The following is a 27,905-nucleotide window of genomic DNA, read 5'->3' on the forward strand; positions in this document are numbered from 1 at the left end:
GAAGGGCATTTGTCTCCACTGCTTCATTGGCTGTGAACTTGGGGGAACCCCAAGGTGCTCCTTACTCAATTTATAATCAAGGAAGTCCTGTCTGGGGAAGGTGCAATGAAGATCCCTTGGTTACATAATAATAAATCGAGCCTGGCACAGATCAATACACAAGCACGGTTTGCACCTGCCACTTTGTTGAGTGATGCCCAAAAAAATTGTTATAAGGAAATATGTTAAAGTGTTTTTTAAAGAATGGAGAGAATCGAGAGCACTAATGATTAATTTTAATAGAATGCATGCAATCGTCAGTAGTGTTGACTCGCCTCAACCATATCTTACTTTTAGTCATAAAAAGACAGATCACTGGTTAATCACTATTGCACGTTTTGATAGCCTTAGTTTAAGAGCTAACGCTGCAAAGTGGCAAGGTTTTTCTTCTGATAGTGGTTGCCATCTGTGCAGCGCAGGAGTAGAAGATTTATTAAATTGTGCCTCCTTTTGTCCTGCATATTCGCCTATATATACCAAAAAGGACCATTATACAGGTGTTAAGACAATTATGATGTTCACAATATTGTTCGGATCTTTAATATCTTTTGATGGCTAATTCATGTTCTACTGCCTGGGAACTATTGTCTTGTCTCAGGGGCCAACAAAGTCATGAGATTATTGCTTGAGCATATGCCTTGATTCTTTATTTTTACATTGTAATTGGGGATCGGACTTAAAGTAGAGATCCTATGAAGCAGGAAAATCTGGAATGAATTGTAGATGGCCATTTGTAGAATGAGTAACATATTTGCTTTGTTACCCAAAAGGGTACTTTTATGGATGGTATCTGGCCGTTTTAGCATGTGTATTTTGGTATCTGCCACATTGTGGATTTTTAGATCACACAAGTATCTGTTCTTATTAGATTGACTATGATCATTTGCTTTGTTGTTTTTATTGTAGTATGTCAATTTTATGAAATGTTTTGTGGTATTCTACTTGATGTTTGTTGGCTTTCAGCCGAAAAAAGGTTTTTCTGATCTGATCTGGGAATTATATTATCAAGAACAAAATACTCCTCACTGTAAGCAAACATGGATATTGCATTTCCACTCAAGTGTTCTGAGTCTACAGTAAGGAGTGCTGGCTGTAGCCTCACACTTCTACAGGGTCACAGAGCCAGCACTAAGTGAAATGTACATTTCTTATCATGTATAGTCAGCAGCAGTGTAACCCATATGTAATGTCTGCATTCATAACATGTATGTATTATCAGAGGAGGCATCTATTTGTTGGAAATTGCAGCTACGCAATGGGATTCCTCATGTGCTGTTCTCCATGTAACATGTTCAAGAGTGCAAAGCGTCCCCATTCACATTTAGCAAGATGCAACCCGTGTCAAATGGACGCAGTGAGTTCGTGATCCACGCACCAACATATTTCCTCGTGATGACTAACTAATGCCTTTTGATGAACGCAAATCTTTTTCTCTGTTTCTGGAACAGCCCGCTCAAACGCAGGAATGCACCTCTTTGATTGGGAGCACAGCTGAGTTGGCTACTGTTTCATCGTGTTGATAAATGGACTTTCAACAGGTCAGTGAAGACGGACAGCTGCACTGCGACTGCTGCACGCCGTTGAAGGTAATCTTTCTGTTCCCCGAATCGCCATGACATCCGCTGTCCTTGGCAGCACTACTCAGGTCGCCATTGCAAGACTGACTGCATTGTGTGGGTTAATGTAGGAAAGGCAGGAATCCCCTATTCATATGAAACGGTGTTGATGGCCCTCCATAACCTTGGGAAGAATGGTGACCTTAATAAAATATGGCAGCCAACTGCAAAACGAATTGCCACATGTTTGAGAACATTTTCATGCTTCACTTTCATGAGTAGGAACCATGACACTGGGCCAATGGTCAACTGAATGGAATCTAGATATTTTAAGAACTGCTGCAGGACATGAATGAAGACTCACTTATAAACACCATACCGAAACTCAGCGTTTTGTCGGGTAAGTGCACTTGTACAAACGAATCCCCGCCTCCCGTCCGCCATAATCAAATTAATTTCAGGCATGGAGGAGGAGGCTAATGGATTCATAGCCTACGTGGGTGCTGGCAGCACAATTAAGATGGGCTTAAGTGCCAGTCGTAAAGCCTCATTTTAAATGGGGTGTAGTGGTAAACCGTGGCATAAAACGTAAGGCGTAATACTTTGAAGTTGAAAAGGAGGGTGGGAGCCCCTCTACTGAGAATGAACATGGGACAAATACCCTGTTCTATGGAATTTCTTCCATTGTAGAGGGTCTGACGCAGCCAGGATTGTCTGAAAAGTGGGGCCTGAAGCGAAGGTAGTTGGGCCTAGTGCAATGACATTAACATCTGTAAATGCTCACACAGTGCTGCTGAGTGGGCATGTACAGATCTTGGGTGGACATGGCCCACTCTGGGCCTACCCTGTCTACGCCTCACTCTACAGCCATGTTTTAGCTCACTCCACCCTTCACAGAGGAGAAAAATATCCCTCTGCATATCAGTCTTTGTCCCACCCACAAGCGCATTCCTGCACTGAAATGCCAGGCAATTGTCCTCTGAATACTCATAAGCCTTGATTTACCTCTCACCACATTTTCATGCAGTGAGAGGGTGGAGAATATGCACAGAGTGGAGATAAACTCTCCACCGTGCAATCCTCCTATGTCTTGTCAATGCGTTTCATTTCACGCGTGCATGACATTTTCATGCAGGCGTGAGAAACAAGTGGACTCGGATGGAATCCGCCTTGGTTTTACACTTAGTCAAAACCAGGTGGATTCGATAAAAATTCTATTATTATATGCTGTCGTATTTGGAGGTGGTGCTCAGGCCATCTGTTGCAGCTGAAATGAAAGTCTGATACTCAGGTAAGGGAAGTGAACTTCTTTACTAAGTTCCAGTGACAAGGTGTATACATCAAGTAAGTCCAAGGGTAAGTAAGTAGGAAGGTATACAGGAGACATCCACGGGCCTACTCTCTCGCAGGCGGCTTCACTCCAAATGACCTTCATGGAGCTTACAGGGGCACTCAGACCACAACATTCCATAGGCATAACATTCCAACAGGCATTCTCTCAGGCAAGCATTTATGTAGGACCAAAGCAGGGAACACAAGACACAACACAATCCTTCTCTAACCAGATGGAATTCTGGCACATATTTACCGGCACAATAGCCAGAGATTGCCATCAAATCCCAATTGTAATTGCCGGTCCCTTGCTGAAGTTCTCAAACCATTGCCAAAAATATGCCCAATAAGCACAGATATGCCAGGTTGCATCATGCACCCAGTTGGCACAGCATGTTCATATTTAATTATGCCAAGTTAGCATAGTTTTGTCCCATTGCAATATGCCCAGATACTTCAGCGGTTTCAGATTCCCTTACACCCCGCAGCAAAGCAATGCCTGCTGTCAAAATGAAGTGCCACATTCCATTACGTACAGTAAGCAAAGCAGTGGCAGCTTCCATTATGCCTCCGCAGATTTTATTTTACCCAGATAGCACCAGTTTGCCAGATTTAACCAGGCTCAATTACTATGGCAGTACCAGGTTGTGTTATGCCCAATAACTGTAGCAATGCCAGGTTGTTGTACTCCCCTTAGTATAGCATTGGTAGATTGCATTATGTTTCTCATGATCAGAGAATGGCATTGATTCAAACCTTTGGCAGCCACCCATTCACTGGCGGCTGTGACGTTCAGCATTTGTGAGTGTCCTCATGAGCTTTCTATCAGGTGCGGATCCAGGGTCAAATGCCATACACCATTCACAAACAGACCATATGTGATTCCGGCGACATATGTTACCGCAATCAAGGGGGTGCTGTAATTTTTGACATATATGGCAAACCTATATGTTCAATGCACTCTCCCGTAGGACATGTCTAGTGGCTGGGGTTGCTACAGGATTCACATAGGGGATCCCTAATGGAAAACCCACAGGCTACAGCAACCTGTAGCTCATTGTATTTTATAATGTCCACCACCAACAATTGGAACACACCCTGTCAGCTGTTCACAGGGTAACAGTGTACCTTTGAAACATTCAAAGCTTATGAATCTTAGACTATTTTAGGAGCACTGCCACAATTTTCATCCCTGATGAGTCCTTTGTTGGTTACTCATCGGGGAAATTAGGCAAACAAGGGGGATTGAGCCGGGTAGCCAGTGTCATGGAGAGGCAAGGCCGAGACATTCCTGATGGCACAGCTGCCATCACCCTGGTTGGGCAGAGGGTGCGAGAGCTGACAGATGCCATGTCAGAGGCCATGTCAGTTCTAAGGGTCAGCACAGTGACAGTACAGCACATCAGGAGAGGCACAGCCAGCTCCATCTCTGTCACTCCCAAAGAGAATTCCTTCCCTAACACTCTAGAATGGAGATCACAGAGGATACTATCTTGCTCCTAAGCACAGGGAAAAATAGACGTGGACATATAACTGTCATAGTGTCTGCAGACAGGGGTGGTGGGAGAGTATGGTGTTTGATATGAGGGTGAGAGGAGGGTATGGTGTTGGAGTTGAGAGTATGAATATGCCAAATAAATCACTTAGAACTACAGCCAATTAATCCAGGGGTCATTTCATTTAAGTGATACATGTGAATTTGGTGAAAGGTAACAGTACAGTGACAGGTGCATATGTGTAGAATAAAACATAGTTGTCCATTAGGTCCTGGCAGCCAATGTGTCCTTCTCTCACTTCCTCACGTATATCCTTAAGTGGCCTATTGCCACCTGTGCCTTCTTCATCTTCAGAGCTAGGGGGTGCTTTGTCCTCATGTGGAGGCAATGAAATATGCCGCTGTATGCACGTGTTGTGCAGCATTGTGCATTGTCAACAATTTGTCCTACTTTTACTGGCCTGTACATGAGTGTCCCACTTGTTGGGTGAAGGCACCTGAACCTTCCTTTTAGCAGTCCAATTGTACACTCAATGCATTTTCTGGTTCTCTCGTGTGCCTCATTATAGGAAACCTCATGCTGTGTACCAGGGTTCCTCGTGGGTTTCATCAACCACAGTAACTGCAGATGGCCTGAGTCACCTACAACAGATACAAAGGACAGTGCTGAACATGACTGTTGATTGTCAAACTGCTTGTAACCAATCCTATTGTGCAGGGAGCCTTTGTGTGCTCAAATGTGTTTGTGGATTATACTCTGTACATCCCTGTGGTGTCAGGGGGGGGTTGGAGTGGGGGGGTTCAGTGGCTTTCAATGGGTACAAGAGTGCAGTGCATCCTGCATCATTGTTCATGAGGGGTCTGTTTGGTTAACACCCCTGAATGTGATACTATGGCAATCAGGCTACTGCATTTACTGGCCTATATCTGGGCATTGTCTGGGAATGGCTTGTGGGGTTTGACACGGCCTTGTTTGATGCGAGAAATCATGTGCCTACATTCATGCATACCAGAATATCCTATAGAATTTTCTCTGGTCACTATGTGCCCAGGGGAAGGTGGGTAATGGACCAAGGCCTCTTAGATGCATCTTGGACTAGGTATTATGTGACTTGTAGTTTAAATTGTCTATAATTTCCATGGTAGGATTATGTGTGAAGATACTGTATATGTTACGAACTTCAAGTTGTCTTTTCCTCTCCTTCTTTCTCTGTCTTCCTCCCTTCCCCCTTCTCTCAGCCCCCACCCACTCTAACAGCCCCCTTTGGTCCCTGCATCTCACCACCAGCAGAACTCATCCTTGCTTCCCACTCCCACTCTTTCCCCAGCTGCACATTCTTCACCCTATCTCCTCTCTCCCTTGTCCCTCTTGCCCTCTTTCATCCTTCCCATCAGCTCCCCCACTTGTACTTTCACTCCCCATCCCTTCCACTCCTCCCTTGGTGTCCCTTTCCCTCCCCTGCTTCCAAGGATACCCCACAAGCCGTTGGGAAAACTGACAGTGGGTGTGCCTAACGTGTATGCTGCCATCAATGCCCCGCCTTGTGCCCGCATCCCAAGGCAGGCTAACCCCTTTGTCCAGAGTGCATAACGTACTTGGGTGGCAATTTGTTTACATCACTGTCCGTGATTACTCTATTCTTATTTTGGTGTATTCATTGGGACTCACACTCTTTGATGTGATGTTCTGGTGGTTGCCAGAGGGGGGACATGCATCCTCATCATGTTGGTTGATCCATGGTCCTGAACTGTGGCTCTGCCTGGTGTCACCCACACAGCCCTCCCAATTATGGGGTAATTTTTTAGGTAATGGATTCCACCCACCTTAAGACTTTCTCAAGGGTATGCCCATCTTGGTGGGACAAATTGCATGGGTGTCTTCCCCTTACAGTCACAGCAGAGGATGAGCATTCTGGAAGATCACTAGTGGCAAGTTCATAGTGGACGGGGTTGGGTATTGTTTGCCCCAGTGCGAGCCCTCTCAGCCATGATGTTCATCCTTCGCCACCAAGCGAGTATGTGCAACAGTTCAGAATGACCATTCCATGGGTTGACAACCCCCCTGTCAACATACTGGTGGTGGCGTACGTCATGACCCCTCCCACTTTCAGTTGTGCCTGAGACCAGTCTCCCCCCTTCCATCACCACCCCCGGTGCAAGTTGGCCTGCTGGTGCATGTGTGGTTGACCTGTCCACCCCCTAAGTTTTGGGATTTGCTTGCTCTCTTGCTTGTGTCCCACAGAAGTCCCCAAGGGTGTGCAGATCATCCTGAGGCTGGTGCAAGGAACCCCTATTGCTACGCTCAGGCAGGTGCTGCCACTGTGAGTATCCAGTCAGTGGCATTTGCTTGTCTCAGTGAGTGAGCCATACATGTTTTTGTCCACACGGCTAGTACAGAGACAGTGCAAATGGGTCATTGAGTTAGTGATGTCCTCTATGACAGCTGGCTCAGCTACGTTGATTTCCATGATGGATGTACAGCTAATACATGCAGACGCTAATCTCCTGGGATGCATGCATTATACAGACCTAGAACAATATGGCATATCATGTCTGCTTCAGTGACTGTAGCTACACTTGCAAAAACAAAGAGGTGATGGCTGGAAGGTTTAGACTTAATCTTAACCACTGGCAGTGCTCTGGGCAACCCTCCAGACCACCGTTCTTCGCCTGCCAAGCCATTACAGAAGGGAAAGACCATATGCAAATCAGGCTTGGCCCCACCCCAAAAGGGGCAGTCCAGCCCGAACTGCCAGGCCACATCCCCTCTGCACGAGACCACAAGCATCCCCAAACATGTTTCGCCCTTGTTGGGGCTCATCAGTGAGGAGTAGCTTGGGTCTCTAGGCCCAGCAGGCACGGGACCCACGTCTGGGCATACCCGTCCCACTCGGGGTGACATAGCAAAAACAAAGAGGTGATGGCTGGAAGGTTTAGACTTAATCTTAACCACTGGCAGTGCTCTGGGCAACCCTCCAGACCACCGTTCTTCACCTGCCAAGCCATTACAGAAGGGAAAGACCATATGCAAATCAGGCTTGGCCCCACCCCAAAAGGGGCAGTCCAGCCCGAACTGCCAGGCCACATCCCCTCTGCACGAGACCACAAGCATCCCCAAACATGTTTCGCCCTTGTTGGGGCTCATCAGTGAGGAGTAGCTTGGGTCTCTAGGCCCAGCAGGCACGGGACCCACGTCTGGGCATACCCGTCCCACTCGGGGTGACATAGCAAAAACAAAGAGGTGATGGCTGGAAGGTTTAGACTTAATCTTAACCACTGGCAGTGCTCTGGGCAATCCTCCAGACCACCGTTCTTCGCCTGCCAAGCCATTACAGAAGGGAAAGACCATATGCAAATCAGGCTTGGCCCCACCCCAAAAGGGGCAGTCCAGCCCGAACTGCCAGGCCACATCCCCTCTGCACAAGACCACAAGCATCCCCAAACATGTTTCGCCCTTGTTGGGGCTCATCAGTGAGGAGTAGCTTGGGTCTCTAGGCCCAGCAGGCACGGGACCCACGTCTGGGCATACCCGTCCCACTCGGGGTGACATAGCAAAAACAAAGAGGTGATGGCTGGAAGGTTTAGACTTAATCTTAACCACTGGCAGTGCTCTGGGCAACCCTCCAGACCACCGTTCTTCGCCTGCCAAGCCATTACAGAAGGGAAAGACCATATGCAAATCAGGCTTGGCCCCACCCCAAAAGGGGCAGTCCAGCCCGAACTGCCAGGCCACATCCCCTCTGCACGAGACCACAAGCATCCCCAAACATGTTTCGCCCTTGTTGGGGCTCATCAGTGAGGAGTAGCTTGGGTCTCTAGGCCCAGCAGGCACGGGACCCACGTCTGGGCATACCCGTCCCACTCGGGGTGACATAGCAAAAACAAAGAGGTGATGGCTGGAAGGTTTAGACTTAATCTTAACCACTGGCAGTGCTCTGGGCAACCCTCCAGACCACCGTTCTTCGCCTGCCAAGCCATTACAGAAGGGAAAGACCATATGCAAATCAGGCTTGGCCCCACCCCAAAAGGGGCAGTTTGTAATGGCTTGGCAGGCGAAGAAAGATGGTCTGGAGGGTTGCCCAGAGCAATGCCAGAGGTCAAGATTTATTCTAAACCTTCCAGCCATCAACTCTTTTGTTTTGCTATTGTCACCCCGAGTGGGAAGGGTATGCCCAGACGTGGGTCCCTTGCCTGCTGGGCCTAGAGACCCAAGCTACTCCTCACTGATGACGCCCAACAAGGCTGAAACATGTCTGGGGATGCTTGTGGTCTCGTGCAAAAGGGATGTGACCTAGCAGTTCGGGCTGGACTACCCCTTTGGGGGTGGGACCAAGCCTGATTTGCATATGGTTTTTCCCCTTTTGTAATGGCTTGGCAGGCGAAGAAAGATGGTCTGAAGGGTTGCCCAGAGCAATGCCAGAGGTCAAGATTTATTCTAAACCTTCCAGCCATCAACTCTTTTGTTTTGCTATTGTCACCCCGAGTGGGAAGGGTATGCCCAGACGTGGGTCCCTTGCCTGCTGGGCCTAGAGACCCAAGCTACTCCTCACTGATGACGCCCAACAAGGCTGAAACATGTCTGGGGATGCTTGTGGTCTCGTGCAAAAGGGATGTGACCTAGCAGTTCGGGCTGGACTACCCCTTTGGGGGTGGGACCAAGCCTGATTTGCATATGGTTTTTCCCCTTTTGTAATGGCTTGGCAGGCGAAGAAAGATGGTCTGGAGGGTTGCCCAGAGCAATGCCAGAGGTCAAGATTTATTCTAAACCTTCCAGCCATCAACTCTTTTGTTTTGCTATTGTCACCCCGAGTGGGAAGGGTATGCCCAGACGTGGGTCCCTTGCCTGCTGGGCCTAGAGACCCAAGCTACTCCTCTCTGATGACGCCCAACAAGGCTGAAACATGTCTGGGGATGCTTGTGGTCTCGTGCAAAAGGGATGTGACCTAGCAGTTCGGGCTGGACTACCCCTTTGGGGGTGGGACCAAGCCTGATTTGCATATGGTTTTTCCCCTTTTGTAATGGCTTGGCAGGCGAAGAAAGATGGTCTGGAGGGTTGCCCAGAGCAATGCCAGAGGTCAAGATTTATTCTAAACCTTCCAGCCATCAACTCTTTTGTTTTGCTATTGTCACCCCGAGTGGGAAGGGTATGCCCAGACGTGGGTCCCTTGCCTGCTGGGCCTAGAGACCCAAGCTACTCCTCACTGATGACGCCCAACAAGGCTGAAACATGTCTGGGGATGCTTGTGGTCTCGTGCAAAAGGGATGTGACCTAGCAGTTCGGGCTGGACTACCCCTTTGGGGGTGGGACCAAGCCTGATTTGCATACGGTTTTTCCCCTTTTGTTATGGCTTGGCAGGCGAAGAAAGATGGTCTGGAGGGTTGCCCAGAGCAATGCCAGAGGTCAAGATTTATTCTAAACCTTCCAGCCATCAACTCTTTTGTTTTGCTATTGTCACCCCGAGTGGGAAGGGTATGCCCAGAAGTGGGTCCCTTGCCTGCTGGGCCTAGAGACCCAAGCTACTCCTCACTGATGACGCCCAACAAGGCTGAAATATGTCTGGGGATGCTTGTGGTCTCGTGCAAAAGGGATGTGACCTAGCAGTTCGGGCTGGACTACCCCTTTGGGGGTGGGACCAAGCCTGATTTGCATATGGTTTTTCCCCTTTTGTAATGGCTTGGCAGGCGAAGAAAGATGGTCTGGAGGGTTGCCCAGAGCAATGCCAGAGGTCAAGATTTATTCTAAACCTTCCAGCCATCAACTCTTTTGTTTTGCTATTGTCACCCCGAGTGGGAAGGGTATGCCCAGACGTGGGTCCCTTGCCTGCTGGGCCTAGAGACCCAAGCTACTCCTCACTGATGACGCCCAACAAGGCTGAAACATGTCTGGGGATGCTTGTGGTCTCGTGCAAAAGGGATGTGACCTAGCAGTTCGGGCTGGACTACCCCTTTGGGGGTGGGACCAAGCCTGATTTGCATATGGTTTTTCCCCTTTTGTAATGGCTTGGCAGGCGAAGAAAGATGGTCTGGAGGGTTGCCCAGAGCAATGCCAGAGGTCAAGATTTATTCTAAACCTTCCAGCCATCAACTCTTTTGTTTTGCTATTGTCACCCCGAGTGGGAAGGGTATGCCCAGACGTGGGTCCCTTGCCTGCTGGGCCTAGAGACCCAAGCTACTCCTCACTGATGACACCCAACAAGGCTGAAACATGTCTGGGGATGCTTGTGGTCTCGTGCAAAAGGGATGTGACCTAGCAGTTCGGGCTGGACTACCCCTTTGGGGGTGGGACCAAGCCTGATTTGCATATGGTTTTTCCCCTTTTGTAATGGCTTGGCAGGCGAAGAAAGATGGTCTGGAGGGTTGCCCAGAGCAATGCCAGAGGTCAAGATTTATTCTAAACCTTCCAGCCATCAACTCTTTTGTTTTGCTGTAGCTACACTTGGTCAGTTTGCACCGCCCCATGATGGCAAACTTAGATAGTGATGTCTGGTCATTCAACCTCATGTGCATACCAAGGTTCTCATAGGTAAGGTTGAACTGTGTTTCAGTTCAAGTGAGTGAGCCTGATAAGTAGCCACCACCACCACATCCAAAGGAGGCAGATGGCATGCTAATTGGCCAATCACAATTTGGTTAGGTAATGGCGTGAATCGATAACACAGGATTCCTTTGCTTCCCTGTGAATCAAATGTGTTCAGTTCACACCATTGGGGGTCAAGACTGGTGGCAGCAGCCATTGTGGGTCCAGCTCCACATGCATATGTTACAGTTGGTGCACTTGTAATTGGCCCTAGTTCTATCTTGTGATGGGGCTGGGGGTCTTGCGCAAGGAACACATATTCTTGTCACAAACCTTGGCCACTGTCACCATGTGAATGGCTGTCATGCTGCCACATAGACCAGCAAGCAGACTTAAAGGTCAGTGCACCGGGAAGAAGTTTGTTGTGATCCACGATGATCGTTTTGGTCTCCCAAGTCTGGATGGTGAAAAGGGCATGGGTCCATCTCGTCATGCAGGCAGGACAGCTAACACTGTCTCCCCACAGCCTCTCCTGCACGTGTTGATGGATCACTCACCTCATGTATCAATGAAAAGATGCAGCCAGCTGCAATTTGTATGTTTGATCTCTATGACACATTGGTCATCGTCACTTCAATCTCACCGTGCCGCTATCTGTTCATCCTGAGACTATGCCGGTCTGAGTGTCGCTTTTGACATCAATTGTCCCAGGGCACTCCCCGGGGTGCAACTGTGCCTGTCACAGGTTCCCCATTGCCTTTGTCCCCCTAAACTCAGACCCAGATCAGCACTGTCACTCAACCCATGGGCCTGGTGCAGTTACTTTTTTGCAGTGACTCCTGGCCTCACAGTTTCACTCCTCATTGGGTCAGGTGAGGCACACCCACAGTATGCACCTGGTGGTGGTGGTGGTGGGCTGAACCCGTCAACACACATTCATCTACCCAAAGGCAGCTGGCTGTTACACATGTGGCTGTCTGTGGTGTTCCACAACAGCCTGTAGGGGACTGGTGTGGGGCACAGGGCTCACAAACACATCCATCAGGCAAGCACTCCCCAGGTGCTGTTTGTTTCAGATAAAATTAGAGTGTGTGTGGGGGTAAAACCATAGATTGGTGCGCTAAGGCTGTCAACTAATAGTGTGTGGTAAACTGCAGTGGTGGCACCTCAAGATATTCCCCTTAACCTCTTACTTAAAAAGTATACATTTAGAATGATTGTGCAGGAGATTTGCGCTACGCCCTAAGAGTATATAACATATTCATAAGTCATTCAATGATTTTCAAAATCAATGTAATGCTGCCATTTATTTCTGTACTCGACTACGCCGACACGTGTTTTGAAACTTGGTCGTCCTCACGGCTGTTCAGTGGACATTCAAAATGCGGAATTTGTAATTCCACACAATTACTTTATACAAAAGATACATTTCATGTTTAGTAAAACAGTATGCATTTATTATGCAAATTGTTAAAGACCCATGATGAGTAGGTAGTTGGGGTGGAGAAGAGGAAACAGACAAGGGGTAAGCACATTAGCTAGTTGTCACAACATTTTGCTTAATGTACCGTACATTTTTACTTTATATATTCATATAGTGCACTTTTAGCCCCTGTTTCTTGTCATCAGTGATTTTTCATTGGAGATGGGTGACCTGATACCATTGGGGTGATTGCACACCACCTCACAAAGACCTTGCTTGTATAAAGTTTGGTGTACTGTGGTCATATGGCATATGATCAGTGAGTGCGCTGTTCCTTAAGCATGCAGGTGGCAGCGAATAGTTACTCATGCTTAGGGCTAGACTTTCGGTGACACCCATAAATTAAGGTTCAAAGAACCTGTTAACCTACTATTTCGAAAAATAATGTTTTGTTCTTACGAACTGTTTCTGGTTGGAAAATATCTGTTGGTAGGAATAAAGTAGCATTAAGACCCTTTTCTTTAACTTGTTTTCATTTCTGGCAGTTGTCAGAAAGGGTGCACTTACCCCCATAAGTGATGCTCCAGTGTTCTATATTCTCAGTCCTTATTCTCAGTCCTTATATGTGTACTTCGGTCTAGTCCCTCTGGCAATGTCTCCTATTCGATTTCAAGAGCAAGTAAATATCATGCCCTTGAAACCTGTGTAGCCAATGTTATGTATTAGCTTCAAGTGTATATATTATAGAATGCCATTCTTGTAACGGGGAGCGCCAGACATGCAATGCCTGTCTGCTTTTAATTATTGATTGTTGGCATTGATGCCTCATATTTTCATCATCATTAATCATCACAAGCATACCAGTAATGTTGAGTGAGGATGGAAAAAGTGGATGAAAAGAAATCTCATGGTATATTGTCTTCGTGTGACTCATGTAGAGAAGTCGCCTGATGACCATAGTACTGAAATGTAAGCTCTGGGTATCTCCTGATTTGAACTCATGAATAGAGCCTGGCATGATGCCTGCACGTAACTCTTATGGAGAAGTCACCTAGTGAACATAGTCCTCCAATGAAAGCTCTGGATGAATCCTGATTGGTATATTCTGCACCGGACTGCATGGCAGAAGCCTTTGCTTGGGATGAGTTAGTGGATATTTGTATATGTGGGAAAATCCTCATTGCAGTAATATGCAGTATTTGAGTGTTGGGCAGCTGGCAAATCTAAGGAGGTCCTCAAATGCAAAGCCCCCCAATGGCACATTCTCACCCATTTACATCCCAATATGGTGATACATTATCTCAGTCTCATAAAAATACACTAATTTCTTGCTCTGAGTTGAGTCCAAACTTCACACATCATAAGTAACAAATACATCTTGATTCTATTTGTCGGAGTTTGAGTTTCATATCCCCCCTCGTGTGTCTTGCTGAGCCCTCATGAGGCCTACAAATTGCAGATCTTTTTTGTCTGCCATCTGAAGAGTTTCCTGCCAGTGGCTTGCTAGTGGTAGTTGTTGATCTTGGTTAGACAGGCTTGCCATATGCGCCCTAATCCTTATTCGTAGTTGCCTGATAGTGCTACCAACATACGTTTTCTTGCAAACGCAGATGATAGCATATACCACGTAATTGGTCATGCAATTTATTAATTTTTGTATCTTAATTGTTCTGTCTCCTGTGTCAGTATACTCCCGGCAGTTTGGGTGTGCATAACTGCCCATACTACATGTGCCACACTTAAAAAACCCTGTTGTTGGTTTTAACCAGTCACTTCCACTCGTTCCACCTGTCTCCAGTAATGATGGGCAGAGCTTATTCCTAAGGGTTGCTGCCCTAGAATACACACATCTTGGTTTCTTGCTCGGGTATGGACATAGGTCTGAGTCCATAAGTAATATGTTCCAATGTCTTTCTATTATTTTGTACAATACGTGTGCATCTTTGGAATATTTCGTAATTACATCTATGTTGTTCCTTTCCTTAACCAATCTCATAGCGGGTTTCAGCATGTCTGCTCTTTCCTGTTGTCTACGTTTATTTTGTGCTTTGCTGATTACATCGTTCCGGTAAACCCTCTCCTGGAATCTGTCGGTCAGTAGATTGCATTCCTTAATGAAAGCGTGTTCCTCGCTAGAGTTACGATACGCTCTGTAGAACTCACCCATCGGCATATTATTGATAGTGGTCCTATGATGGCAGATGCCTGCATGTAAGGTGGAATTGACCTCTGTCTTCTTTCGAAATGTTTTGGTTTATATTTTACCCTTCAACACATAGATGTGAAGGTAAAGAAAGTCAATCTGGGATTTATCACAATGGCTGGTCAATTTGATACCAAAACTGTTGTTATTCAGATAGTCAGTAAATTCAACAAATTCTTTTGTTCCGACATGCCAGATTATAAAAATATCATCAATGTAGCACCTGCATGTTATGGTATTGTTTTTTTAATTGATCATTGCCTAATTCGTAGTCAGTGATAAACAGAATTACTAGTGACTGAGCATATTTGGCTCCCATGGCTACACCTTTTGTGTGCGTGTAGTACGTGCCTGCAAAGAAAAAAACATTGTTCTCAAGTGTGAATTTCAGAAAGTCCTTAAGCATCTTGACATGTTGTCTATAGGATGTTGAATAGTCTTGATATGTGCAGTTGTCAGGGCTCAGGGTCTGGGAGTATGTGTGCAGGATGTTGAACTGGGGTGGCAGGGTTCCTTAACAAAGTGCAGGCAAAAGACATCAAGGAACAAAACAAAACAGACAAAGAGAAAAAGGTTCCAGCCTTATAGAAGGCTTCTTTGTCTATTTTGCAGGAAAAGGGGCCTGCAAACTACATTCCCTAGCAGCCCCCAGGCCAAGTACTACTCAAACATGCCCACACAGGGTATGCCACGTGCGCGTGCACGCGCAGACACAAAGGCATGGGGCTTGAGCTTCAGAATCCGACCAGAGCAGACGTATCCTCAAGAGCTCCAGCAACGGGGGCACGTGTGAGGGGCCACGCCCCAGGACACCTTCATTCCGGCCCCTCACCAGCAAAAGATAAGTGGTGCTACTGCTAGCAAGGGCAAGCAGGCTTCAGGCAATCACGCACAAAGGCAAAAAGGCAGCATTAAGGCCGTGGGGGAAAAACAGAGTCCAGAAACCAGAGCAGCAGCAAGGGGCACAAGCAGGGGGCATAGTCTGGGTCATCTAACGCCCCCCCTTCCCCAGAGAAGCTAAGTAACTGCACAATAGCATTAGAGCAGCGACCTGGCACGCAGCGCAGAGCGCCTATTGGCACCCATAGAGCATCCGCAAGCTCGACGAGCACCATGCATACTAATTAGCCACATGTGCTTATCAGTGCATCGTGGACCCCTAGCCACGTGTGGTGAACTAGAGGCACTGCACGTAGTTTCAGTTATTTTCACCACATGCGGCAAACAACTGTTTACAAGCCTTATTCAGCCACGTGCAGCGAAACCGCATATTGCTGCATAATAACCATGTGTGGCCAGAGCAGCTGCATGTGCATTTTCTCACTCTGAACCGCATACCCTACGGCCCGCATGTGAATTAACATGGAGTTTGTAGACAATACTAGGCTTATCTTGCATGAGCCCATTCTAATCAGTTCTGGTAGGCATCATCAGTCTTAGTTGCATGCACACGTTATGCCTTGAACTACGTGTAGGCAACACACAGATCATTAATCCGGCCTTTCTTTGCAGCATTTGAACTGCTCCTGAAACCGGACCTGAGAGTGCACAGGCAGGAGGCCAGCACTCACCGCCAGAGCTAAGTGCATTTCTGATTACCTTGAATTGTGTGAAAGCAATGTAAAATGCATGTATGAGTGTGTATGTGTAATACAGTTCTTATTCTTACCCTGTGTTCCCCTACCTATCCACCTCCCCTTTCCCAACCCTCATTCCGGTTATCCTCTCAACTGAACCTATCCAACCATCGAGTTCCTAACCCTCTTCCACTGCAAGAGTCTCGGCGGCTTGTGTAAGGTCATTCTCGCAAGTGCCAAGACCGCAGTGGTGGTGGTTGGTTTTGCCACCGCTGCACCTGGAAGCTTCAGCTCTGACAGTGGTCAATAGCCCTTATGGCCAGATCATGACTGATTGATGTATATAGAGCTGTGATGTTCCTTGTTGCTAGTTGGTAGCCCTCCTGCCATTCTTTATCAGACAACAGCTGAAGAACTTGTGTGCTGTCCCGAATATATGAAGTGAGATTCGATACACGTTTTTTGATCATGTTATCAATATATTTGGACAGGCCCTCTGTGGCCCAACCTATTCCACTCATGATCGGTCTCGCCTCTGGTAGTACATCAAACTCTTTATGGATTTTTGGTAAAAAAAATACATTGTTGTTATGGTTGGGTCGTTAACACTGAGGAACCTCTCTTCATCGTATGTCAGGAGCTCCTTACCATGCCATTCTTACATTAGAGATTGTAGTTTATGAACAGTTGTTTTGGTTGGGTTTGTTGTCAGTTTACTATAACACCCTGGAGTATTCAGGTGTGCCATGCCCATGCTAAGATAGTCGCTCTTGTTCATAACTACCACATTCCCTCCTTTGTCCGCCTCTTTAATCACCATACTTGTATCACTTCTCTTTACTGAGGTTGCCCATTATTCTTCTAGTCTTTGGACCCATCTTGTCCAAATGTATATATATGTCGTTCATGACTGCTTGATGGAAGGTTTCAATCATGCTCTCATTGGCGAGTTGAGGAGTACATTTAGATTTAGGTTTAAGTTCCTCTATTGGCAGATGCCATGCATGCACCTCTAGGTCCGTACAGATATCTTCTTGCAAAAAATTCATTTCTGCATCCAGTGACATGAGTAAGTGTGTGCTGTCAATGTCCCCTATCATCAGAAGACTCGGAGGATCCTGTATCATCCTTGGTATATATGTTTTCACTTGTAATTCAAAGGGTCCCTTCTGCCACCTCTTCTCTCTCTCTCATCTCTGACTTTCTGTCTGCAATCCAGGAGTGATGTTCCACCAACAACCTCTCCCTTAATGCCAGTAAGACAGAGATCCTCCTCATCAGGACACCTGCACCTTCCTTTCCTATCACTCTCTGGCTGGCCTCCCTAGGCCCTTTCCCTGCTGCCACTTGCAAGGCTCAGAATCTCAGGGTTATCTTCGACTCCATGCTTTCCTTTTCTCCACACATCTCTCATGTCTCAAAAAAGTGTAACTACCAACTACACCTCCTCAGAGGTATTCTTCCTTTCCTCTCCTTCCCCCAGATGCTCACTGCCTCCAGAGCTCTGGTTCTCTCTTGGCTGGACCATTGCAACATCCTCTTTCTAAATCTGCCTGCAACCACTCTCCACCCTCTGCAGTTCATCCAGAACAGGACTGTGAGACTTGTCCTACGCCTCAAGCCCGGGGATCGTATCTCTCCAGCACTACAATCTCTTCATTGGCTCCCAGTGGCTACAAGGATCAAATTCAAGACCCTTTGCATTGTCCACAAGGCTTTCTAGGGCCTGGGTCCACACTACCTTTAACTCTCCCCCCATAAATATCTTCCTTCTCGAGCTCTTCGCTCCTTCACCTCCAACTCCTTTGGGGTCAGTCGCTTCTCCAAGCAACAAGTTGGTGGGAGATCCCTTTCCTCAGCTGGTGCCTCCCTTTGGAATAGCTGCCCTGCCTCTCTGAAATTTGAGGAGTACCATCTTCAGTTCCGGAAGCACCTCAAGATCTTCCTGTTTGCTTCTGCCTTCGATCTTCCTCTCCCCTGCTGATCTGTCTGCTTTGGCACCGGGCACCTGGTTACCTTCTGATTTTGGGACCAGATCCCCGCCAGATCAGCCTCACATGCTCACTGCATTCTGGCAGCCCTTGCACTTGGGTCTGTATCTGCTACCCTACAGTCCCCTTCCATCACTTATCGGACACCTGTTGCCTACACCTTATTCTTGCACTTACCACCTGCTGGCCGAACTACCTGTTGTATTCTATCACGTGTTCAGCACTTTCCACTCCTCCCCTGCCCCTCGCACTTTCCCCCTTTCCTCTCCCCTGCACTTGCACATTCTCAATGTCACTGGGCCTAGAAAGATCGTTGTTTTTTCCTCGCTTGTTTCCCCTCCCTTGCCTCGTCACGCTGTCTTTTGTATGGGTGCGATACAAATAAAATATCATATCAAAGAATTTCTTTAGCTATAGTTTTCTGATGAATTAAAGTCTGTATAGTCGGCCCCTGTGGTGGGTGTAAATGATAGTCCCTTATTAAAGACTCCCTCTTCTATTTCCTTGATCCTGACATTGCAATAATTCCTGTTTGCCTCATTACCCCATCCATGCTTCCTTCTGCCCCCCTTTGGCTCCTGATATGGTGCTCCATGTTGTAGTATTTTGTGTTGGTACCTGGAACCTTACTTGCTTGATGTTGTGTTGTGTTCCTTTTCGATACCTTCTTATTTTTTCTAAAAAACCTCTTCCCTGTGGTTGATCTGTCTTAGCTCCTGATACCGGTGCTCCTGTATTGGTGCTTACATCTCCATCGGAGTCTACGTCTGAGCTGCTGGATGATGTATTTGGAGTTCTCTCGCTTGTCTTTCTTGCAATTTCATCAAACTTTGTAGTTTCACTTCGTCTTGATAATTGCCCGAAATCTCATACATTTTAGCATAATGCTTGTTTTTAGTGGTCTGTGGATTCGCCATATCCTTGATCTCCTGTTTGGTCATTTCTATTAGTTCTTGTACGCGTGTTTGCTCTCTAGTCGCATGCTCTACCAGGAGTTTGATCATAACCTTAGAGCTTTGGTCTAAGTTGCTTTCCCATTTGTTGGATAGATCCTGGTCTGCTTTATTATCAAAATTGGGAAAAAGGAGGATTGTAAGGCCCCTTGGGATCTTGTTATTCTCTAGATAATGGCTCATTGAGATTTTTTTCCCAGTATTTATTCATCTCTTTTTTGGAAAATCGTTCCAGTTTTACACATTTTTGTCCCAATGTTTCTGCGTGGTTGTAGTTTCTACTGAAAGCATTGTTAGTGCTCCCACTAGGTGCAAATAAAGCAGCTCAATCCTCTTCCCTGTTCATTGGATAATCTGCCATCTTGTCCTATATACGGCCGTCAACAGCACCTGAACGGTTATTGTCAAAAGATTAGAGTGGGTGAGGGGGTATTGGCAGATGTTGTGCGTGCACGTCTAGTTCTGTACAGATATCTTTTTGCAAAAAATTCAATTCTGTTTCCAGTGACATGAGTAAGTGCGTCGTTTCAAAGTCATCTATTGTCAGTAGACTCAGAGGATCCTGTATCGTCCTTGGTATATATGTTTTCACTTGTGATGCAAAGAATTTCTTTAGGTTTAGTTTTCTGATGAATTTAAAACTATCAGGGATATGACAGCAAATTACCTGTTGGTAAATCTATCAGACAGAAAGCTCACAGGGATAGAAGAGTGAGTCCTTAATAAGGGACTATCATTTGCACCCACCACAGGGACCGACTAAACGGATTTCCAGATAGATATTTTTAAATTCATCAGATGGACAGGGCTATTGACCACACATATCAAGACTATTAAGCATCCTATAGACAACATGTCAAGATGCTTGAGGACTTCCTGAAATTCACACTTGAGAACAATTTGTTTTTGTTTGCAGGCACGTACTACGCTCAAACAAAAGGTGTCGCCATGGGAGCCAAGTATGCTCCGTCACTAGCAAATCTGTTTATGGCTGACTACGAACAATCACATGCATTAGGCAATGACCAATTCACAAACAATATCAAAACATGGAGGCACTACATTGATGATATTTTTATATTCTGGCATGGCGAAATGAAAGAATTTGTTGAATGTACTGACTATCTGAATAACAACAGTCTTGGTATCAAATTGACCGGCCACTGTGATAAATCTCAGACTCACTTTCTTAACCTTCACATCTATATATTGGATGGTAAATACAGACCAAAGCATTTAGAAAGAAGACAGAGGTAAATTCCAACTTACATGCAGGCAGCTGCCATCGTGGGACAACTATCAATAATATACCGATGGGTGAGTTCTACAGAGCATGTCGTAACTGTAGCAAGGAACACTCTTTCATTAAGGAATGCGATCTACTGACTGACAGATTCCAGGGGAGGGGTACCCGAACAATGTAATCAGCAAAGCACAAAATTAAATTAGACAACAGGAAAGAGTGGACATGCTGAAACCCACTGTGAGATCGGTTAAGGAACGGAACAACATAGACGTCATTACGAAATATTACAAAGATGCACACAGTTTGTACAAAATAATACAAAGACATTGGAACATATTACTTATGGACTCAGACCTATGTCCATACCTAAGCAAGAAATCAAGATTGGTGTATACCAGGGCACCTACCCTTATGAATAAGCTCTGCCCATTATTTCTGGAGACTGCTGGACTGGTTAAAACTGGTTAAAACCAACAACAGGGTTTTTTAAGTGTGGCACATGTGGTACGTGCAGGTATGCACACCCAGACTGCCGGCAGTATACTGACACAGGAGACAGAACAATTAAGATTAAAGAATTCATAAATTGCAGGGCCAATTACTTAGTGTATGCTATCATCTGCGATTGCAAGAAAATGTATGTTGGCAGCACTATCAGGTAACTATGAATAAGGATTAGGAAGCATATGGCAAACCTGTCTAACCAAGATCAACAACTAACACTAATCACCAGATGGCGGACAAAAAAGATCTGCAATTCGTAGGCCTCATGATTGGCCCCTCGGCCTTTCGGAGTGAGGGCCGGTTCCTGGCCATGCTTGGGCCGGTTTGGAAGAAAACAAAATGTAAACAAAAATATTTTCAAAAAGCCTTTCATTCTTCTTAGGTTGATATATGAGTACCAATACAAGTTGGGTGATATTGTATGCATATTTGTTCTATAAAAAAAGGGCTTAAGCGTAAGTGCTGTACAATAACATATTATCATTTGGCCTTGGACGTCTGCTTGGATTCACAATAATTTAGTGTACTTAAGCATAATGCTATTTGATGCCACTTCCTGGTTTGTCAAGGGGTGAAAGGTCGTGTTTCAATGCTTCCCGGGATGTCACTTTGGGGTGGGGTCAGTGATGTCATAAGAGGTCAAGGGTCATGAGGTGAGGGGTGGGCCACTTTTTTGAGGTGCGGGTTGGGCCACTTTTTTTTGGGTGACCGGGCCTATTTCTTCTCCCAGTCCGACCCTGACAGCAAGACACAAGAGGGGTGATCTGAAACTCAAACTCCGACAAATGGAATCAAGATGTATTTGTTACTTATGATGTGTGAAGTTTGGACTCAACTCAGAGCATGAGATGAATGTATTCTTATGAGACTGAGATCATGGATCACCATGTGGGGATGTAAATGGGTGAGAATTTGCCATTGGGGGGCTTTTCATACGAGTACCTCATTAAATCTGCAAGCTGTCTTTCAGGTTGTTCTGTCCGGGAGGCGTGCAGATTCGAGGAAGCTGTTCTCAGTAGCTGCAATTGTTTAAAGATGAAGACTGCAGGTAAGATGCTGCTGCTAATGATGTTCCTTTTGTCTCCTTGCAGGTTCTGCTTCTCCGAGGTTCGAGGGAATAGCTGGACACGGTGAGCGTCACGTTGCAAGCTTCAAAGTAACACAAAGCATGTTCTGCAGTTAGGGTGTGGTTTATATAGCCCAGGTAAAGTAGTACCAGGGAAAGTATTTCCAGGCCTGCCACACCCAAAACACTAGACCGCATAGCTTGGTTCTTAGGAACCAAGCTATGTGGATGCCTCCATGTTGGCTGACAATACAATAAAGTAGTTCCCAAGCACATTGTTGTTCATGGTGTATGAGCCTGGCGCCATAGGCACCAGGACTGGCCCCATGAGGGCTTTTGAAGAGGATGCCAGGCTCTAGAGGTCCGGGTCCTGACTCCACCAGGCCAATGGGTTTGCCAGAGGGGGTTTTGGGCGAGGCTCGTGACCGAGACATTCTGTATACTGGCGGTTCATCGACAATTGACCAGACTGATGGGATCAGAAGTAGTAAAACTGACGGAGGATGGGACAAGTGAAGTAGTTGTGAGTGTGCTATTTTTGTCCCATTACTCGGCACAAGCAGCAAAACTAGTGGCACTCATTTCAGCCCTAGAGCACAGTGTGGAGAAGCGTGTGATGATATATTCTGAAGTGCTTTAGTCACATCAACAATGCATTCAGGACTGGCAAGGTCTAACAGAAAGGGGTTCAGGAGAGCAGAAGGGACCCCTGTACAGCATGCGCTCTTTTTAGGCAAATTGAAGTAATTGCATATCCAAGGGAGGTGGCCCTAGTGAAATCTCATGCTCACACAAGAGGAGAGGATCCTATTTCAAGAGGGAACAAAGCAGCAGACTATGTGGCAAAGTGCGCAGCATATTTCGGGGAACTGTGGGAGTAAGAGGAGAGGCCAAAAGCTCAAGGAGGGGTAAGGAACATGGTAATGAGAGAAAGATACAATGCTCTACCAGAAACACAGATTATGGAGCTACAGAGATCTGCACCACAGGAAGAGAAGAAGCTATGGGTAAAGAGAGGATGCTCAATGTCTCCGACAGATGCCTTATGGTGACAAAACAACACAGGGAAGGTGGTGACCTGTTGCACCATCAAACCCACATAGGGAAGGAAGTCATTGCTGTGCGCATTGGAGAAACGTGGTTTTGCCCAAATTTGAATGAAGATGCAACTGATTTAATAAGTAATTGCTTGACCTGTCAGCAGTTCACAGCAGGGCATACTTTGAGAGTTGTGAGAGTAGGCATACCAAGATCTGTACGCCCATTTCTACACCTCCACGTAGATTACTGGACATGATTTAAGTCTGTCAAGGATACTGCTATATGATAGTAGCGGTTTGCCCATTCTCCAGATGGATAGAAGGTGGTCCCTGCTCCCATGCCGACACACTCAGAGCAGCACATTTTCTGTACCGGTAGGTTTTCCCAAGATGGGGCGTATGTGAGGTCCTGTGGTCTAACAATGGCCCTCACTTAGCCAATTAACTATTTCAGCACATCACAGCCCTGCTAGACATCAAGCACAAATTCGCCTATCTGTACCACCCGTGAGCAAATGGGTGTGTGAATGCCTGAATGGACTCCTAAAGGAGTGCATTGCCAAAACTCAGCAGAGCACCAAGAGAAGCTGGCTTCATTGTTGGCCATTGGCACTCTTCGAATTGCACAAGTCAGGCTCCGACCACCATTTAACGCCCCACAAGGTGTTGACAGGACTGCACATGCATCTTCCCTTGGCTCCTCCTACTAGGGCATTGAAGGATTGTAAAAGTAGTGCAGATGTGCTAGGGCAGGATATGTTTGAACATATATCTTCCCTGGTTTCTAGTGCTTCTTTTATCTCTCGCCAGATACAGTGGACCCAGGGCGTGCCTGCAGACAGCGAAGAGAGTGGCTGCAGTAATACAGACTCTCATAGCAGACTTGAACACTCAGTAAAGGTGGGGGACCTTGTCCTCCTCATGTTGTATAGGCTCTGACTAACCGAGCAGTAAGGCTTGAGGGGAAAACCGTTTGAAATCATATCCAGGACATAAAACCCTACAAAGCGGTGGCCGCACCTGGCAACAAAACTACAGTGACAAACAGGGCCAACGTTCAAGATCTCGACAAGCAACAAACACCAATGTATCACACAGAGTTAGAAAGGGCAGGACATCCAATGATATGACAATCCCAAGTAGCAGAAGTTGCAACTGGCATACTGGTCCAAATAGATAGCTGAAAACCATGTTGTTTGTTATTTTTCCTTCCGCACAATCAGGCATACGTGAAAGTGATAAAACACTGTTTGTTATTTTCCTTTCCGTACATGCAGGTCTACGTGAATGCATTGAGGGGTGTATAGGCTACTCTTCTAATGTTACCTCCCACTGACAATCCTGAAATGTTTTCCAACCAGTTTGTGCACTACCTAAGGAGGCCCCGGAGATTCCGAGCTCGATCCCCTACAATATACTTTCTTGTGTTTATAGAATACTTTGCCCAAGCATACCTGCAACTTGAACACAGTGCATACCCCGTTCTGCCCACATTAAGAGAGCCCCTAATAAGACAAGTCTAGGAGGAGGCCTTTGCTTCGCACTTAATGACTACTTAGTTTGCAGAGCTTAAGGGTACTGACAAGTACTAACAAAATAACACTTTTCTGTGCGCTTTCAGGTGGGCAACTTTATCATCTCATCAGCTGCAAGTATCCAGCAGCGTAAGTGGTCATGAAGGGGCTAATTAAGGAAGTCATCACTCTTGTGTGCCTACTGATTCCAATGGGGTACTAGCCATCGTGTTTTGGTCTATTTATCATGCTATGGTTATTACCGCTGTGTCCCCTACTAACATTATCCCAACCCTAGCAGGAAGGATGACCATGTCAGGTGGAAGAGAAGACATTGCTGATAAGGTAAGGAGAGGTAAGCGCAGTTTTGATACAGACATGAAGGGAGTTGCGATGTATCTCACAGACACAGCACGGGTTACAAATAACATGTGGTATAAGCACATGTATAAAGTAGGTTGGGATACCACCGGGGAGAGTTGTTATGTCTGCTCTTTAATCCCCTATGCCATAAGTGCTACACGAACATTAGTTGCAACTGAAATACCTGCAGCAAGAGCACAGTGCCTGATGTATCTTGCGATGGAGCAGACGCAAAGAAAATTTCAAGGGAGGACAGCAACCCTCAGAAAAGACCTTCCCCTATGAAGATGATTACATAAAGACTCTAGCCATGATGAACAACTATTGGCAGCTACATGAAGGCTTGCAGTACGTAACTGATGGGCCAGAGAATGCAGAAACAAAGACAATCACACTGAAGGACTTACCATGCCCACGGATGAGAGTAAAGGAGATAAGAGGAGTGCCTGGATGTAGGAAGAGGCAATATATACTGATCTATGGATGAGTATACACTAATGATGGATGGGAATACAGAGTTGTGGGAAGCAAGGCACTGACACTGGCACAGTCAGCAGTGAATACGGTGCAGGAAGAAAATGACAAGTGCCTGAAGGAATGGGACACAAGCGCAAATTTACTACCATGGGTAGAAAATGAAGCTGGACGAATGGCAATTATTCCCCTGAAGACACTAGCCTTGTGCTACCAGAACCATGGTGATGTTGAATTTGGTGAGAACATAGGATGCAAGACGTTCGAGCAACTTCCAGCAATGAACATAGGCACAGCAGTACTAATGGGTCACTATTGGATGTGCAGATCAAAGGTGTACAAGAAACTGCAACCTGATTGGGGAGGAGTGTGCTCCTTGGTACACATTAACATGCCTTCATTGGTGGTATTCAAGAAGGATGTGAAGCTTGAAAAGTTCCCAAAGATGGAGAATAACAGACAAAGGAAGAGGTCAGTTGAGGAAGTGCCAACAATGGAACCCAAAGAAGCAGAGTGAGAAGAGTGAAAAGAGGGGGGAATTACTTCTCAAGAAAATCAGAAGCGGCACTGGGCGAAATACCAGCAGAGTACAGTCTGTTCAGCTGAACACAAATGTTTTTTGCATCACTAATACCAGGAACACAGACATATACAAATGCCAAGTAGTTACAGATCACTCGATGGGAGCTGAAGGTAACAATCAACTCAACCCTAAAAGGGTTCACCGCCATAAAAGAAGAGCTCAGAGCAATTAGGTTGGTGGCACTCCAGAACAGATACGTTCTGTATCTCCTCACAGCGATGGAAGAAGGAGTTTGCGCCAAAAATCGGAGGTTTGGGTTGCATATTTATACCAACTAACGAGGAAGATAATGGAACGCTCTCAGATGCAGCAGCACAATTGGCACATAGGCATGCGAAGATGGAAGATGAAGCATGTGGGACAGGAAAAGCAAGAGCTGGCTGGCACATCTATGGTCATGGATGCCATATGATTATCAGATAGCCTGAAGGTGATAGCAGGAGTACTCATATTAGGAACAGCATTAGCATATGGGATCAGGGTATGCATTGCAAGGTGTCAGAAGACAGCGGAAGAGGCAATCGGAATGCCGATACTGATGGATGTGACCTTAGAGGGGATCAAGAATGACATTGTGAATGAACGAGACAGACTTAGGGTGGAAATCTCACATTGTGGCTTATTCCCAGCAGGAACAATAAAGGTGGACAACCCCTGTGATCCAAGAGCCTATGAGGGGAAATGGACCTGGTGAAACCCTGAAGGATTATGCTGCTACATGTACATGTACTGGTCTTTCGATGACCATGTAAACTATTATGGACACCTTGGAGGGATAACAAAGATATGGTGACCCAGAGAGAAGAATTGACATTTCGAGATGTGGTTGACAAGTTGATTAGAGGGGGGACTGAAGAGGGATGGTCGAATCCTATGCCTGCTACCCCTCCCACAAGACACATGGCCCATAAGAAGAACCGCAAATATTACACCTGCAACATTTCAGACTGATTCCTAGTGCTCCCATGGCAGACAAGTATGCAGAAAGTACCCACTCCACCAGCCATACAACCCAGGAGCAGCATAAACATTACCTAGAGTGGATGAGAAGCCTCAAGATGCAACTAAGGAGACTGCAATTGACAGTCTCAACTAAAGTGCCAAGAAGCTGTGCTATTGACGTCTTTAGCGACACAATGACATAGCCACGTTAGACATGAAGCACACATGCCATCTGCACATCGGGACACACTCACACACCTGAATACATGAAGAACATGTGTACAGTTCTATAAGCTAGAGGACGGATACATATACATACTGCCTTTGCTTTATCATTTTGTCATTAGCTTGACCCCAGCAACGCAGAAACCTTGAGAAGCACGAGATTCTGAACAAGCTTGCAGAAGCTTACATGCAAATAACCCACCGGGACTGCAGGAGCACCTATGGGACCTGAGAGAACCACGGCACTACTAACATATGGAGAGATATAGAATAGCACGAACAGGTAGAAGCCATGCCATGGCTTAGGAAAATCACTGCAGGCTAAGACCCTCAGCAACAGCCGAGCAAGCTGAATCTAGGCTGCACAGAGGAGCAGATGTGTGAGACAGGGACGGCTGCCAAGGCCACCAAGATACAAGTGACATTCCATCCCCTGAACTACAGTAACTCCAGCCATAGAAAACGCAAATAATTCTCAATAAATTCAAGCTAATTCGGAGCTGCAGAGCTCAAGATCACGGTCTCTGAACACATGACTGGCTGAGTCGATGATGAACTGAAACTAGCAGCTGGGAACGAAGAACACTCTCATGCAGCCAAACAAAGGCTTGCAACAAAGAAGTTACATCGGGAGACAAATATTGCATGATGAGAACAAGCACTCTCATAGTCTTTGGCGGTACACACACATTACAATGCAGACACATAGTTAAACGTATTACTTTGAGAAGGTAAACCACAAGCTGAGAACCTTTCGAATGCCAGGCCTAGCGAGCGTCAGCTCTCACCAATAACAGCTCAGGGCCATAGGGGTGAGTATCAATGGGCAAGAACCAATGACAAGACCCGCACACTGCAACAT

Source organism: Ambystoma mexicanum, chromosome 5p, assembly GCF_040938575.1.
Source record: "Ambystoma mexicanum isolate Mex_15411 chromosome 5p, UKY_AmexF1_1, whole genome shotgun sequence".
In the NCBI taxonomy this organism is placed as follows: domain Eukaryota; kingdom Metazoa; phylum Chordata; class Amphibia; order Caudata; family Ambystomatidae; genus Ambystoma; species Ambystoma mexicanum.